The sequence below is a fragment of the Miniopterus schreibersii genome (genome assembly GCF_964146895.1).
Source record: "Miniopterus schreibersii genome assembly, chromosome: 1".
Classification (NCBI taxonomy): Eukaryota; Metazoa; Chordata; class Mammalia; order Chiroptera; family Miniopteridae; genus Miniopterus; species Miniopterus schreibersii.
The window spans coordinates 81,311,746-81,327,633 of record NC_138101.1 but is presented as its reverse complement, the minus strand read 5'-3'; the positions used below and the strand labels follow the sequence as shown (position 1 = coordinate 81,327,633).

The 15,888-nt window shown below is 42.8% G+C and overlaps 1 protein-coding gene across 13 annotated transcripts in view; it reads left to right on the top strand.

Moving 5' to 3' along the window:
* KIAA1217 overlaps positions 1 to 15,888 on the top strand; it is a 695,304-nt gene that overhangs the window by 608,624 nt on the left and 70,792 nt on the right. The window contains exon 1 of one of the 13 annotated variants that reach the window (XM_081128694.1): positions 65 to 1,538. The exons of 10 other annotated variants lie outside the window; for them this stretch is intronic. The gene's annotated coding sequence lies outside the window, so the exon portion shown is untranslated. Of the gene's footprint in view, positions 1 to 64; positions 1,539 to 15,608; positions 15,667 to 15,888 lie in introns of those variants that run through there. 2 more of the 13 variants (XM_081128704.1, XM_081128705.1) reach the window with 2 other exon arrangements.

Genomic DNA, 15,888 nt, shown 5'->3' with positions numbered 1-15,888 from the left:
CATGATAGTCTCAAGATCAATCCATGTTGTCACAAATGGGAGTTGCTCACCTTTTCTTATGGCTGAGTAGTATTCCATTGTACAGAGGAGCTAAAAACACACAATGGAGAAAAGAAAGCCTCTTCAATAAGTGGTGCTGGGAAATTGGAAAGCTACGTGCAGAGGATGAAATGACTGCTATTTGTCACCGTACACAAAAATTAACTCAACGTAGATCAAAGACCTAAATATAAGATCTGAAACAATAAACTACATAGAAGAAAACATAGGTACTAAACTTATGGACCTTGGTCTTAGAGAAGATTTTATGAACTTGAATCCAAAGGCAAGGGAAGTACAGTAAAGGCAAAAATACATGAATAGGATTATATCAAACCAATGGTTTTCATAATAACATTTTTTTTCTCTAGCTTACTTTCCTGTAAGGATATAGTATATGACGCCTCTACATAATATGTGTTAATCGGCTATTTATATCATCAGTAAGGCTTCCAGTCAACAGTTAGGCTGGTAGTAGTTAAGTTTTGGGGAAGTTAAAAGTAAACATGGGTTTTTGACTGTGCAGAGGGTCGGAGCCCCTACCCCCAACATTGTTCAAGAGTCAGCTGTAGTAGTGACCAAGTATGGTAACTCCCCTCAATACATTAAATCTTACAATGTAATAGAAGATCAGAAGGTCAGTAATCAGCAATGATACAGACATCTCTAATTTTCGCAATGCTTCCAGGCTGTGTGAAATCCTTGCCTTTACTCTGCTATTTGCTTGAGTTAACACCACAGATCATGCTCGCTTATGCATGGTGGGTGGGTGTAATTACACCCCCTTTCTGTCAGGCACAAAGATGTTTCTATTGCAATGGTGAGGAATTACTCTTATTGAGACAATTAGCGAGGCAAACCCATTTTTGAGGCGGGAAAGATCCAGGACAAGGTAGCTATTCCTCCCTCGCTACTTGCAGTTACACTTTATTTTATTTTGAAGAAGCAAGAAAGGGTAATATATGCGCATCTGATAGGCAGCTTCCAAGTGATACAAATCTCATCTCTCCTGCTGTGTGGCTGCTTGCTTTTCCGTCCACTTATTTTTCCTTTTTGTCATTGAGAGGTTATGACAACACGAGCCATATTGTATTTATAAACATCACGTGTTTCCTCGATATGGCTTCAGTTTCTGCCAGACGGGACACATGGCAGAAACATTTCTCGTTAGCTCAGCATTGGTTTTACTTATGCCGATTTCCGGGACAGGAAAAATGCCTTCCTACTCAGATTTAACTTTCATAGAGTAGAAACAAAACCTCTGAATGCCCGTGAAATAGTTTTAACAAGGGTGGATACTGCTCCTTTAAACCACATATTTTGACTAAAAGCTTCCTTCTGTAAAAAAAGAAAAAAAAAGAAAAAGAAAACCTCAAGCCTTGCATTCAGTCACCATAAAGACAGGCAGCGCTGGAAGCATTCGGGAGATGGGTGGTTTCAAGGTCTCTGCAAGTCTAGAAAGTTTCTTCTAGGAGGGAAAGGTTCACAGAAGATGTAAGGTAAGAACTGTGCTTTTATAACAAAATAGAATTTGCAGAAATGTTTGTCGTGCTGTGGCACGTTTCCTTGAGTTGAGTCAGGTCTTCTGTGTTCAAGTTGATTCAATGAGGAATTGGAATTTTAGGTTTTTATTTTTACTGCTTAGAAGGGCACTTCTTTGTTTTTGGCATTAGTCTTTTTAAAAAAAAAAAAAAAAAATCCACTTAAATTGCATTGGGCTGTCTTCAGTCTGTGAGTCTTGTGATCCAGTTTCTGTTGAAGCTTATGATTTAGAAAAGATGAAACTGTCAACCTTGTTTGCTAGTACAGATCTCATCCAGTTATGTGTTTTGTGATAGTTTTCAGTGTTTTCACAAAGGTGCTCACTCGCATTTAGTTTCTGAGGCAAATGTAGAGAATTTGAAGGTGTGGCACAAATGGGGGGTGGAGGTTAGTGTGTGTCCTTTAACAGTCTTAGGGAAAATTTCTTGTTCTCTCCTTGTGAAAAACACTTTAAATTTTAAACTAAAAATGGCTCTTTTATCGTGATTTTGACATTTTTAAAAGAAATATCAATTTAAGCTTTACGAATAACATTAAAACCTTCTACAGTTTTAATATAACATATTGTAACACAGAGATATTTCTATCAGGTTTAACGATTGAAAAAAGTCTTTGGCAGAAATTATATTTACTTGAGAATAACTATTCTGTCTTGCTCTTGCACTAATTCAGTCACAATGTTTTGCATTTATTTCTTTTAAAGGAGTTTAATAAGAACAATGCCATATTAAATCAATCTGTTTCCTTTTCAAGGTACATGTGCGCATGGATCTGCTTATCCATAACTCCGTGCATCTTTATCCCAGTTTAGAGATGAGTCCATATGCATGAGAAGTTGTTTTCCAATGTGGTCTAAATAATGTGTTATTTATGCAGTCATCGTAATAATCTTTTGGTGTAGATGCTGTCATACCCACCTTAAGATTGGAAAACCAAGGCTAAGAGAGATAAATAACATGATCACACACTAGTGAGTAGTAAAGTTTGATTCAAACCCCAGCTGACTGTCTCTGCAGGTTTTGTTTTAGAGCCTACAATGCACAGCTCAGAGCTCCAAGTCTGCAGTCAGGTACAGATAACTCAGCTTGAAAGTAATGATTATAAAAAAATAAGTCATGTTCAGTTGTCTTCAAGATAAATTATTTTGTACAATTTTGGGGTTTTTTTTAGATCTGTAGCATCCAAGACCTAGTATCAGACTGGTTGTTATTCAGGGACCTGGTTACAACTTAGAGTGAAATGAAAACAGTGAACATCAGATGGTGTGGGATAGCAAACAGCGCCGTGGATAAAGGACTGTTTCCTCCTTACCGCTCCCCTCTTTGCTTCATGTGCTGTGCATTCATAAAACTTTTTCATGGGACGGGGCAGGGAGCTGATTCCTGAGCTTGATTTGGAAGTGAGGAAGTGTCTTTGAATGGAGACTGCCTACATGTGCCTGCCTGCTGTCCTTTCAGGCTTCTAAAGCAAGGTGGACAGGAAGAGTGTTAAAGAACATTGAAGGCGGGGGCCTCTGGAGTCAGGACAGCTAGCTGAGCCATCTCAGAAGCAGGGACTTTTGCTTTTCTCATCTCCTCCTGAAGACTGAGACATACACTCAGCTGCAAAAGTCTCCTTCTCCTGGTGACTTGTGCTGTGAAGTAATGCCTGCCAGCAGCATCCACAGGGGATACAGCTGCTCATCACAGCACTGCACTCGGGCTTCAGGATCTAAGCAACTTGCTTCCAACCTGACTTCTGCATAAAACCTGGGGCTGACTAAGCAACCAACACAATTGGAAGTAGACTGGAACAGGACCAGTTCCTCCTACTTCAGCAGCTACTGGGGTGAGCTCCTGAGAGCTCTGTGCCTTACTACAAAGTTCTGAAAAGGTTTATGCCAGACCCTCAGCTTTTTGATATCCAAGCCACCTGCCTTTTCTTGGCTCTTATAAATATAGATGTTAGCAGAAATTGCCTTCGATTGTGATCATGTGTCCTGGTATTTTCAGGTTGCATCCCTTGTATCTACACATTGTTTTCTTCCTGGGGTTTTGTTTTAGTCTCCCCTGGGGGTCCCCATCAGGGCAGTTTGGACTATAGGAGTTTTTTTCTTATTATATCAGCACAGGCTCCCTTGGGTCCAAGATCTTACCCTGCAGAGGGCTTCCAGGTGACCATTCTTTTCTTCATGTTTTTCTACAATTCCTCAGGTGAGCTTGTTACTTTTATGTAAATTAGGGGGAAAACACACATTCATTTTTTAAAAATATATATTTTTATCAATTTCAGAGAGAGGGAGAGGGAGACATAGGAACACCAATGATGAGAGTCATTGATCGGCTGCCTCCTGCACGCCCCCTGCTGGGGATCAAGCCCACAACCTGGGCATGTGCCCTGACCCAGAATTGAACCTCAGTCTCCTAGATCATGGGTCAGTGTTCAACCACTGGGCAACATCAGCCGGGCCACATTCATTTTTTGAAGGGGAAAAGAAATGTTTTTAAGATATATATTGCCTGGCGGTAAACCCTGCTTTTTTCCCATGGGATTGAGACCCCTTTGCTTGCATGTAATTTGCAGATGTGACATTGTCTGCTCCTGAAGAACTGGAGCTGGCTACTGTAGGTTTGTGACTAGGAAATGCACCTGACCTGTGGCATTGGCGCTCCCTCAGAGACAGGCCTGGCTTATTCAGAATCAGGATTTTAGGGGTGAAAGAAGGTCTTATGCATCATCTCTTATAACCCTTTAACCGCCAGTTGTGACTCAGGGGGCCTAGCATGGTTGATGTAACTTGGTTAAGACTACAAAATAAGGAAATGACAAAAATAGGGCTGGAGCCTAGACCCACCAGCCCCTCATACCAGCCTTTTGTCCATTTCCAGGGCTCCCCTGTTTTTTTTCTCACCCTCTCAAGGTTAGTTTTCTTGACTAATTTAGGCAGACGCTGTACGTTTGATCTTTCAGCCATCCACTGTCGAGTACAGCCAGCTTTCACTCACCGTCAGATAGTAGCACAGCACTGTTGTATGGCCAGAGCTCATTCATTAGAAATGCATGGGCCTCGACCAAAAATAAATGGATTTTTGAACTAACCAGATTTATATCATTCAATATTTTATTGAAGGAGAGCAAGCCATCAAGTCAACTGAAAAACAGCAGCTGCTTCAAATTATGAGATACTTTGAATAAAACAACATTGGCATAAAAGGGTTGTATAGTGTTATAGTATTATTTTCAAAAGTCAGCTTCTTTTGCTAAGGCAAATAGCTCCTACAATAACTCTATCTGCAACTTTTATGTATTACTATTCAAACTACTTTCAAAATTGTTTTTCACTTGGAGCCGGTGGTTTTAAGTGACACAGAGAAACAGGTTTTTATATTTTAAGAATTATATAGTGATATTTTAATGAGTACTGGAAAGATAAGTAGTGTCAAAACTTGAAAGTTAATGAATATTATTGCTTTGTCGCACTAAGTAAAAATAAATGACCATTTAAAATTGACTTAAAGCATAATAGTACACTTGGTGTGAATGTCCGGCAGAAATAGAGACGATATCTTATTATTGAGTGAAGTGTAGAAACCCAGGCTTTCTGACACAGCCCAAGTTGTATGTTCATAGAGGGGCAGAGTAAAACATCATTAAAGATCATACCACTGAAGCCCAGCCGGGTGTGGCTCGGGTTGAGCGTCGACCTAGGATCCAGGCGATCGGGGTTCGATTCCCAGTCAGGGCACATGCCAGGGTTGCGGGCTCGATCCCCAGTCGGGGGCGTGCAGGAGGCAGCCGATCAGTGACTCTCTCATCATTGATGTTTCTATCTCTCTCTCCCTCTCCCTTCCTCTCTCTGAAATCAATAAAGATATGTTTTTTTAAAAAAGAAGGAAAAAAAAAACATCATACTGCTGAAAAAATGAATCATCTTGATGTCAGGGTCAAATTGAATCCTTGCTTAAGTGTTCTCAAGACCTGCATTGTCTTGGTATTTGGCACAAAAGAGGAGCTGTTCACTCAGTCACTTTTGTGCAGATTTATTTATTTAAGGCCTCTCCTGATAAAAAGTGTGACTGCCAGTGTGTCATTTAAGCTGGAGGATGCTCCTCCTTGTTGAGGAAGCACTAGCATACTCCCTATTCCTGAAACACACAAAATATGTTTCACTCGGTTGATTGACTCATGTGCCTGATTTTTTTCTTTTGATTTTTTTCTTTCCCTGTGAAATCAAAGGCCATGCTTTCCCTTGTTCCGATTTAACTCTGAACCTGTTCCTTTTCATTTGCCCTTGACATTGTAGGAAGAGCTGCCAAAGAAAAACCCTAACAACAATAAGAAAATCGTAACCATATCAGTGACGAGGTAATTCAGAAATAGCAGGGACCTGACCTGCGGGGCTGCAGCTCCGGTGCATGTTTTTTCTGAAACATGCCTCTGGAGTGTGAGGTGTCACAGCCGGGCTCTGAGAGCTGCACGAGGCTGAGTGTCTAGGCCATTCTTTGTGCTCACTGCTAAGGAGGAAGGCGGCTCAATAGAACATTCAGTAGATGCTTGACCCATAACTTTAGGGACTGAGGGAACATTCTAGATGCATATCCACAAAGGGGATGCCATTTTTGCTTGCTTTAAAAGCAAATCTAAATATATATTTCCTAGCAGCTGTCTCACTGCAAAAACAAAACAAAACAAAAAAATCTGCTCTGCTGCAGTGCAAATCACTCACTAGCTATCTCCAGGGTTCAGATCTTAATGCTTTAGAAATTTGCTGCCGATTTTACTGTATATATTTAGACCAAGGAGACTATTAGCTTGAGATCTGGGAGAACCTCTGCATTCTCATGAAAATGAGGAATGTGCCACTATTGGCACCTAAGGCTATAATTATGTTAATCTGACCATTTTAAGGCTGAAATATGTTGTTTTAAAATGTGTCTGTATTTTTATTACTTGTAACAGTGACCTGAAGAAATTTAGTGAAATGCTAATAAGTTTCTATTCAGTGTCACTTTGTGACTACAGCATGGCAATGAGTCAGAGGTGGTATTTTGATATTTTTAATTTTGGCATAGAATTTTCATCTATAGAATTATCCTCATATACATAGCACATCTTAATATAAAAACTACCAAAGCATATTTTCATGTTTTAAAGTAGATACAGTGAACATATGTGCAAGTCCATCTTGGCATACATGTTCAATAACAAACATTTCTTCATTTCCATTAAATCACTACACTTTGCTATACACCTGTGCTCCCATCCCTCCAAAACACACACACACACACACACCCCAAAAAAAAAAAAAATACCCAAGAAATTATTTTTTGAACAATACTACAATTAAATGTTTTTCTATCCTGAACTATAAGGCACACATATAACTGTTTTTAATACAAATATGGGACAACACTAGAATGGACAATATAGTTGAAATTCTGAGAGCATAAAAAAACTTGTCTTTAGCTAATTGGTTTTGCCTCTCCCTCACCAACCAGAACTTTTATTCTGTCCACAGGCAAGCGATGACACAGATTCTCTTCTCATTCCCAAAGACAGGTTCTCCCAGGCAATAAGTTGGGAAGGGAAAGAGATGTGGGTAATTGCCCATCATAATTTTTATAAATAATCACTATTAGAGCTTACTTATCATACGAGCATAGAGTGGATGGGAAGTCTTTTATCCAACCTGAGCTGGGTTCAGAGTTGCCAGTTCATGTGGGAGTGGGAAAGGGTAAAAGCACCTTCCTGAATATGAGTCCATGGCATAGGATTGGGCTTTTTTCTCAAGGATGATGCTTTGGAGTCCGCCACAGCACAGCGCTCCCATGCTGGCTGTATTCGCACGAGCTCTTGTATCTCAAAAAGAGAGTGTGCCATCCCCTGTATCCTGTGACTATATTAAAGTGGGTATTGTCCATTCTTTCCTTTTTGCTCTCACAGTCCATTGAACGAGCCCATGAATGTTTGTCGGTGATTTTAATAATAACACATGTTGATCACACTTTTCTGTGGTGATTTTAACAATAACACATGTTGATCACACACAAGTCCTATAAGAATAAGTTCGCTCGTGTGATGTCCACGGCACCAGGAGGGTAAGGACAGAAGGTATTGCTGAACCAGCTTAGCAGCAGCACCAGAGCCTCCATAAAGTTCAGTGGTTGGACCACAGTCACGGCAGAAGACCGTGGCCAAGGAGGTCCTCTGGGGGAGAACCCAAGCCTTGTCATGTGTAATCCAGCCCTCATCCCACCACACCCTTCCTTGGGCATCAAGGTGGAGAGGAGTACTGATGGGAGAGGATGACTGGACCCTTTTAAAAACTTGGAAACCAATCTATAGACCTCAGGACGTTGAAGGGGAACTTGAGAGTTGAGCGTCATTGGAATCAAGCCATCGTCTTCCGGCCTTAATTTTAAGGAACTCCCTTTGTCTGTTTATTGACCCCTATCTTCCTGTCCTCTCCTGGAGAAACTCTGCCTCAATGTTCCTTTTCAAAGAGGGGAAGAAAAGTAAGAGAAAGGTTAATATAAAGAAGAAGAAAAAACATTGGAAGTTGGGTTGGGCAGTGGGGGGAAGATATGCTACTTTGGGGTCAGTCAGGAGCTTGTTTCTCTTTGCAGTGAGTTGAAAGCTCTTGTTACTGATCATGAACTTCCAAAGGCGCTTCCCAGATTCCAAAGCATTTCTTCACATGCCTCCCCTCCTGTGTGACAGGGGATTTGCCCCTGTCCGGGCAGTGTTTGGGGAGAGCAACCAGACCACGTCTGCCCCCTTGCTGGATGTGGGCATGTTGTTATATGGAGTGTGACTTTCCTGCATGGAGTCACTGGACCGGCAGCTATCTTGTTTTTTCTCATGAGCGCCTCAGTTTCAGGAGTGCTCAAAGGCCTGGCAGTTTGTCTTTGGGACCCTGGGAAGCCGATCTTGTCTCTTGAGGAGGAGACTCCTGACAGCATTGCAACCTGTGGGAAGCAGTGACTGGCTGAGAATGGCTGGGCTGCCCAGCTGTCTGCCCAGCACAGCATGGCACAGCAGGGCGGCCCAGAAGCTTGCCTCACCAGGCCTGGAGGAGGCATGACTCCCAAACTGGCTGTGTTTGAGGCTGTTATTTATCCAAATAAGGAGAAACAGTGGTTTTGCTGACCAGCTCAGATTTCCAAGCCATGTCCGCTGGCTGGCTGGCTGGCTGGCTGGCTGACTTGATATTTGAACTGAAAACACAAAGGTATTCCTTTGAAATGGAGCATTCTTGTGGGGCTCATGGGTATCCTGGAGACATCGTTTGGAAGGCAGTTTCTCCCCACATTTGTAGATAACAGTAATATGGTCTGGTCTACTTTACTCTTTTCTTGTACCTCTTGCAACATTCAATACAGATGACTTTACTTTGTTCAGGTATTTCTGGACCTGATTTTAGACGGAAATAATACCGATCTTAGTGATCGCTGAACCATTGCCTTCCTTTGAAGAGTGTTCAGGGAAGATCAGGCCTCTGCCCTGACCTCTTAACGCTAGAGTGCAGGGTTGTTCTGGTTGTTCATGGATCCCTGCCCTGGTCTTTGACTTTGGGTAAGACACTTGAAGTTTCTGGGCCCCTGTTTCTTTTCTCTCTTTTTTTTAATCCTCACTTGAGGATATGTTTTTATTGATTTTAGAGAGACAGGAAGGGAAAGAGAGAGAGAAATACTGATGTGAGAGAGAAACATCGATCGGTTGCCTCCCATACGTGCCCCGACCTGGGATGGAACCAGCAACCTAGGTATGTACCCTGACCAGGAATCAAACCCGCAACCTTTTTGGTGTACAGGATGACGCTCCAACCAACTGAGTCACCTGGTCAGGGCTAGGTCCCAGTTTTTTTATCTGTAAAGCGGGGAATATAACATTTATCTGATGGGAATGAGCTGGGAATTAAATGAGGGAATTCTGGAGAGCATTTGGTAAACAAAAAGTTTCCAATAATATGAGTTTCCTTTCCCTATATCCATCTTCTCCTAGCAGATATAGTGGAAAATATTTACAGATAAAGAAATTCTAGATTACTTGTGATTGCCACCCAAAGTTTAATAAGGTTTGCTTTCTGAAATAGGATTTAACCAAGCCCACAGTTGAATAGAGATTTTTTTTTTTTTAAATATATCTTTATTGATTTTAGAGAGAGGAAAGGAGAGGGAGAGAGAGAGATAGAAACATCAATGATGAGAGAGTCATTGATCTGCTGCAGCCCACAACCCGGGCATGTGCCCTGACCGGGAATCGAACCCTGATCGCCTGGATCCTAGATCGACGCTTAACTGCTGAGCCACACCCGGCCGGGCTGAATAGAGATCTTGATGTGAGCTTCCCACCTCCCTGTAGTTCCTAGAGAAGTGGTTCTCAAAGAGTGGTCCCCGAACCAGCAGGTCAGCAGCACCGGGGAACTTGTTAAAAATAGAGATTCTCAGGCCCCACCCAGACCTGCTAAGTCAGACACTGTGGAAGTGGAGCCCATAATCTGTGTTTTAGCAAACCCCCCAGGTGATTCTGATATACGCTGAAGTTGGAGAACCATTGTCCTAGAGTAACTTGCTTGTTGGGTCAGAAGTCAACTCATCTCCCCAGGATACTTGGCACCCCCAACCTCTTGTCTCTGACCATGCCTTCCTTCCTGCCTTGAATACCTAAGAAAGGAAACTCTTTCTTACCCACTGAAATTCTGCTCATTATTTGTGGACTCACTTAAACCTCTACCTCTTCAGAGAAGTGCTCCTCAACTCTCCTAGCCAGAAGAATGTAGATCCCAAGAGTGCACTCATTTGATAATTGCCAGTTATTCTCGCTTTGTCTTATTTTGAATATTCATGTATATGCCTCATTTTTTATCTACTAGATGTAAGTTCTTCAAAGGTATGAATTAAGTCTTATAGATCTTTTTTTCATCAGCAGCCTTAATCTTGGGCTACTCAATAAATATTTTCACAGACTTCAGCCAAACTCAAGCAAAACAGATGGAGTTTCAAAGGTATATTCATTTAATTTATAAACATGGAACCCTTTAAATTCTTTCATAACTAGTGAGAACTGGGAAAGTTCATGAGCCTATATAGTTATATAACAAATGACATCTATTCCCAGTCTTACACGAGAGACTTTTCCCAGTTCACTAATTTAGTATACCCGAGATACTCATGGAACTTTTGGCTTTGAAAGTTGCTGCTAAGAAGAGAGCAAGTGGCTCTTCTGAACCCAGGAAGAGTTGGCACAAGGACTGTTTGGATCTGGATTTCCATCATTGTTTTTTCATGTTGATTTTGAGGGGAAATTGAACTTGGTGGGTTTGTTGAGTTATTGCCCTTCAGTGCTGTCCTCCGGGGCTCTTCCCTCACATAACCCTTTCTTTTTTTTGACAGATTGGCTAATATTGTTCAGCCAAGGATCAAAATAATGGCACAACTGAAAAACCTTTCATCAGAAGCCATCCATAAAATTCCCTTTAAAATGGGCTCTTCTGACAGAGCTCACAGAGTGTTGTGTGTTTGTTCTATTATTTGGTAATGGGACCAGCACATATTCCAATCAATATAAAAACGGAGCAGAATGCCGGGAATGGTGTGATTCTGGCAGAAGGGCCACTGTTATAACCCAGGTCCACAGAGTTGGTTTCAGAAAAGCTGTACTTTTCTGAAAGGAGGAGGAGACATGCAGGGAAGACAGAAGCCCTCCTGAAGGGTTAGGCCTCTCTGGGACACTTAGTGTTAAGAAGCTGAGGCTGCTTGAAGCATGAGAAAGGGTTTGACGAGAGGAACCCACAGAAGTCTTGAGATTTGAGTAGCTACATTGTGAGAGGACAGTGACAGGCCAAAAATAAAGAACCATTTGTTCTCCAACTTGGCATCTACCATTCATCAATTTGTTTACCACTATTTTCTCTGAAAAAAATCTCTGAAAAACAGTCTCTGAAAAAAATCTATTTTTTTTTAAGCTGCAGCTGTAGAGCATAAAATTCTATTTATTGCTAAAGTTTAGATTATTGAAGATGTGCTATATCATCAAACTGACATATATTTTTTTTATTCTTCCATTGTGGTGATTATCCTAAGGCTATGTAATGTTGTATCAGCTTTTTTCATTTGCAACATAATTAACTTGATCCAGTTTCCCTAGTGAAAGGTAAGAGGGACAAAGGGCACAGTGACAGGAGTGGATGCCTCTGTTAGTGATTCAGCATCTCTGACAGGTGTGGTCCCAGGAGTGTCCGCCAGTAGCAGGATTGGGGTCATAATGGCAACAGTATTAATCACATGAGGCCGAGATATTTTATCCCATAAGTAATTTGATGTCTGTGACTAACGAAAACACCTATGTGTAGATATACATATATACACATGTATGTATATACATACTTACGCACATATCACTAGTGATGAAATGATATCTAAATAGTCATAATTACTGATACATAACATGTAAGCATAATATATATTAAAGTGTATACTAATTAAATAGAATGTATAATTAATATAACTAATTTTGAGGCAAGAAGATAAAACCTACCAGTAAGTCAAGAGAGTACCTGGGTGATGGGATCCTAAGCCCACTGATATGCCCCAGTTATTCTTTCCTTTGCAGTGAAAACCTCAGCCTGTCAGAGAAGCAAATGAGGTAATTCTCCAACAGAGTTTGCCATACTGCACACAGAAGGTTAAAACTCAAACAAACCCTCAGTAATCCCAGTAGGGAAGGCCTTGGGAACATGATTTGTCCCAGAGCAGCTCCCAGTGTCCTGGAGGACACGTGATGTCACACTTAAGCAGCGGAGGAAGCAGTGGCTCAGTGGCCGGGCTGACGATGGGCATTCTTGCTGCTTCACTCCTCAGGAGCAATGGGAAGTTGAGTAAGGTTCTCAACTCCTTATACGTCCATTTATAGGGCCTTGGTAATACCTAACCTGTGTATTTCTGAGGCCATGAAATGAAATCACAATTGAAAGCACTGTGTAAGCTGCAAAGTGCTGGATGATTATCATGCGTGTGTGGTGTGTGTGTGTGCGTCACCAAGTAAATCCTTTGTAGAATAGGAAATGTTATAAATAAATAAAGCAATATATTATATATTGCAGAATGTATGTTGACAAGTTAAATAGGAGTTTAAAGAACTGTCATAAAAAGAAAAATACAGTCTAAGGAACTGAAACTTATATTTGGGTGGCAGAGATGACTTACTACTAGCAACATGTCTGGAAACACCAAAAGGGATTCCTGTATATAAAAGAACAGTGTCAGTCCAGGAAATGGGTGATGTGCGGAGATGGAGATAACTAAGGAGAAGCAGTTATTTGCACCATCTGTTGCAAGTGATAGAAAGAAGGTATCATTTTACAAACTGTAACTATTTTAGGTACAAAAGGAGGTTGACCTTGGCCTGAATAATACAGGAGTATCCCAACAAAGATTGAGTATCAGTGAGAGAAGAACATTTTTCTTTTATCTGTCCTGCAGCTCGACACACTTACTGATTGTGGCTTGGAAGTTGACTGATTTATTTAACATTACTCCTTTACTCTGTTCCGGACTGAATTCTTGAATCACCACTGGGCACAATGCTAAGGCAGCCAGGTGTGGTACTGGAGGGCTCAGCAGAGTTCCCTGTGTCAAAATATTTGCAGAAATGCATTTATCTTAAATACAGCCATAAGCTACCTACTGACGGGGCCATTTCTTTCCTGAAAATTAAATAATTTTGATAACAGTCTGTCTCATGTGTGGGAGACATTCCATTATGATCAAATGAAATATTAAAAGGTTCACTAAGACCTCACAAATGATCATCTTTCCAATTATAAGAGCGTAAGCAAGATGAATTTGACTTTTTTTTTTTTAACATCACAATCACTTCCCTTCACAATACGGTCTTCATGTTGATAAGCACATTGTAGATTTTCCTTTGACATATGTAATTTTGTTAAAGCCAGTAAAGAAATGAACAAGAAAAGGGAAATAGGAATAAATGTCTCAAGACTCTTGGCCTTTCCAGAGCGTAAAAAATATTTCCTGTTGAGGTAATGCCGAATTCACTAGCCTGTCCCTTCTTAATAGTTACTCAGAAGAAGTACATTGCTTCCACTTTGCTCGGGTGCCAGGCAGTCAGTGAAAGGAAGACAGAGGGTGAAAGCAGGACCCTGCCCCCGCTGGGAAACAAACGCAGCAGCATCCCCAGGAGGGCCCTGCTGGAGAGGGGCTGGTGAAGTAAGGAAACCAGAGTGGGGGGTGTTAGCGGTTGGATGATGGTGACTTAGCCTGAAAGGCCCCTTCTCTGGAGAGCGCAAGCCACTGGGGTGGAACCAAGCCCTGTGTGGCACCAAGATACTGTTTAGGAAATCAGTTTGCCTGGTTCCTCGGGCAGCACTTAGGACACTGAGCTCCTCCTCTTTCTCTGGGGTGAGCTGCGTGCTTCTTACTAGAGAGCATTTAACTCATCCTAATTCACCTCGAGCTGGGCGAGCTTGCAAGCTCCTGACCGTGAATTACTGCTCTGCTCGGACCGAGCCACGTGAAAGTGAAAGGAGATTGTTGGGAACCTGGAAGGAAGGCAGAGACGGGAGAGGTGAACCGGACAGTCCCTCAAGCGCACCCACCGACGTGCGTGGCAACGGGGTCAATCAAGAAGCCACCTGTCTCTAAAAGAGCCCTCACACGGACCGATGTGTTGAGCGTGGCATCATTCACTTAACCGAACAGCGGCGAGCTGAGCGCTTCTGTTTCCTGGGGAGGGGGCCGGGACCCCTACTATTCGCACGTGTTCCCTCTTAAAAGCAGCCCTGCACACACAGGCGGTGGGGAAATTAGGACAAGAGCCCTGATGGCCAGGAGGTCTTCTGCCAAAAACAGACTCTTTAGGGATGGGATGGGGTGGAATTGTGGCTTCATCAGACAAGGGACAGCAGCCCCTGCCTCCCCTTCCTGGAAAGCTCACGTCGGACTGAGGAAACCAAACCTGCAGATGTAGACCAGATGCGTCGGGGGCTGATCGCGGGCACTTCCCACTCTGGCGAGGAATAACAAACTCCTGCTGATTAGATTAAAAATCAAAACAAGGCTTTTCACATTCCTTCTCCTCTTTTCCGACCTCTTAGGTGGCATCTGTTACAACCGCTTCATCCAAATATTGTTTCTAATGAGACATCTTAGGAGGGTGGCGATGTCATGTGCTCCGTTTTCTCCCTCTCTAATAACCACAGAGCGTCTCGATGGCAGTAAACAGTTTTTTAAGAAAGCCTCCAGTGCTGACTGAAAATGAACTTGAGAGATGTCATGGAATTCTTTTGGTCAGCAAGAACAACCTCTAAAAGCCTTAAAACGTTCGAAAAATGTGCAGGCTGCCCAGAGTGTGGTCATGGGGTGTGGCCTGAGGCCGGGGGAGCTTCCAGCCCAGCATGCTGAGCGACTTTTCCTCTGGATTCCCACTTGGGTAGCTTTGCCTGCCCCTCAGTCCCTGAGGGCCCAGAGTGTGCAGGTGACTAACAGGGCCTACCTGTGAGCTAAGGAAATGCCTTCTTCCTCCCTCATCTTTCGTTAGCAATGTGTTAATACCTGTCCTCCGCTGAGCACTGCACAAGCCACTTCTTGTTGGGAACACAGGCCCCTGGGCCCGTTCACCTGGAAGAGAACAGCTGCCTAGATTGCGCTGCCCACGGAGGCCTCTGAAGACGACCCTGGCCTCCTCCGTCCCGTGGAGGGTGGGGCGGAAAGGCCCTGGTTTCCTTTCTCCAGGCCCCTCTTTGCTTAAGCGTTGGCTGGCCCCGTCCATCGTTTCCTCTCCTCTCAGGTAGGTTTTTCAGAATGATTTCAGTTGCCTGCCTGGCACCGCGTAGGGCTGATTAATGGCTGCTACCCAAAGTTCAGCTTAGTGAACCAGGCTGGTTAATGAACAGACAGACAGACTCCTCCCTCATGTTTTCCCTCCGGTGTTATAAACCAGGGGAATTGGCTCACGTTTCCTTCCGTTGCCAATCCAGAGACTTCAAAAGTCTGGCAGCAGGACAGGTGTGGGTGCCGGTCTATCTAGGTTTCCCGAGCAGCACCCTCCCTCCGCAGAGCACTGACCTGAGAGCTGGTCCCGAGGGTAATTAGCATGGTGGGGTTTCTGGTGGTTTCTGTTGGTGGTGGCTGGTTGTTTGCTGGTTTTAATGAACATGTTTGCTTTAGGAAATGCATTCTGTAATGTTTCCTTCATTGATTGTTAACCCACTTACCTGGGCCTCTCAGGAGTTCGCTTGCTGGTGTGTGTTTTCCATGTAAGCAGTTGTTCAAGGGCTGAGTCACCGGGCCGTAGCCTGTGGTTGGA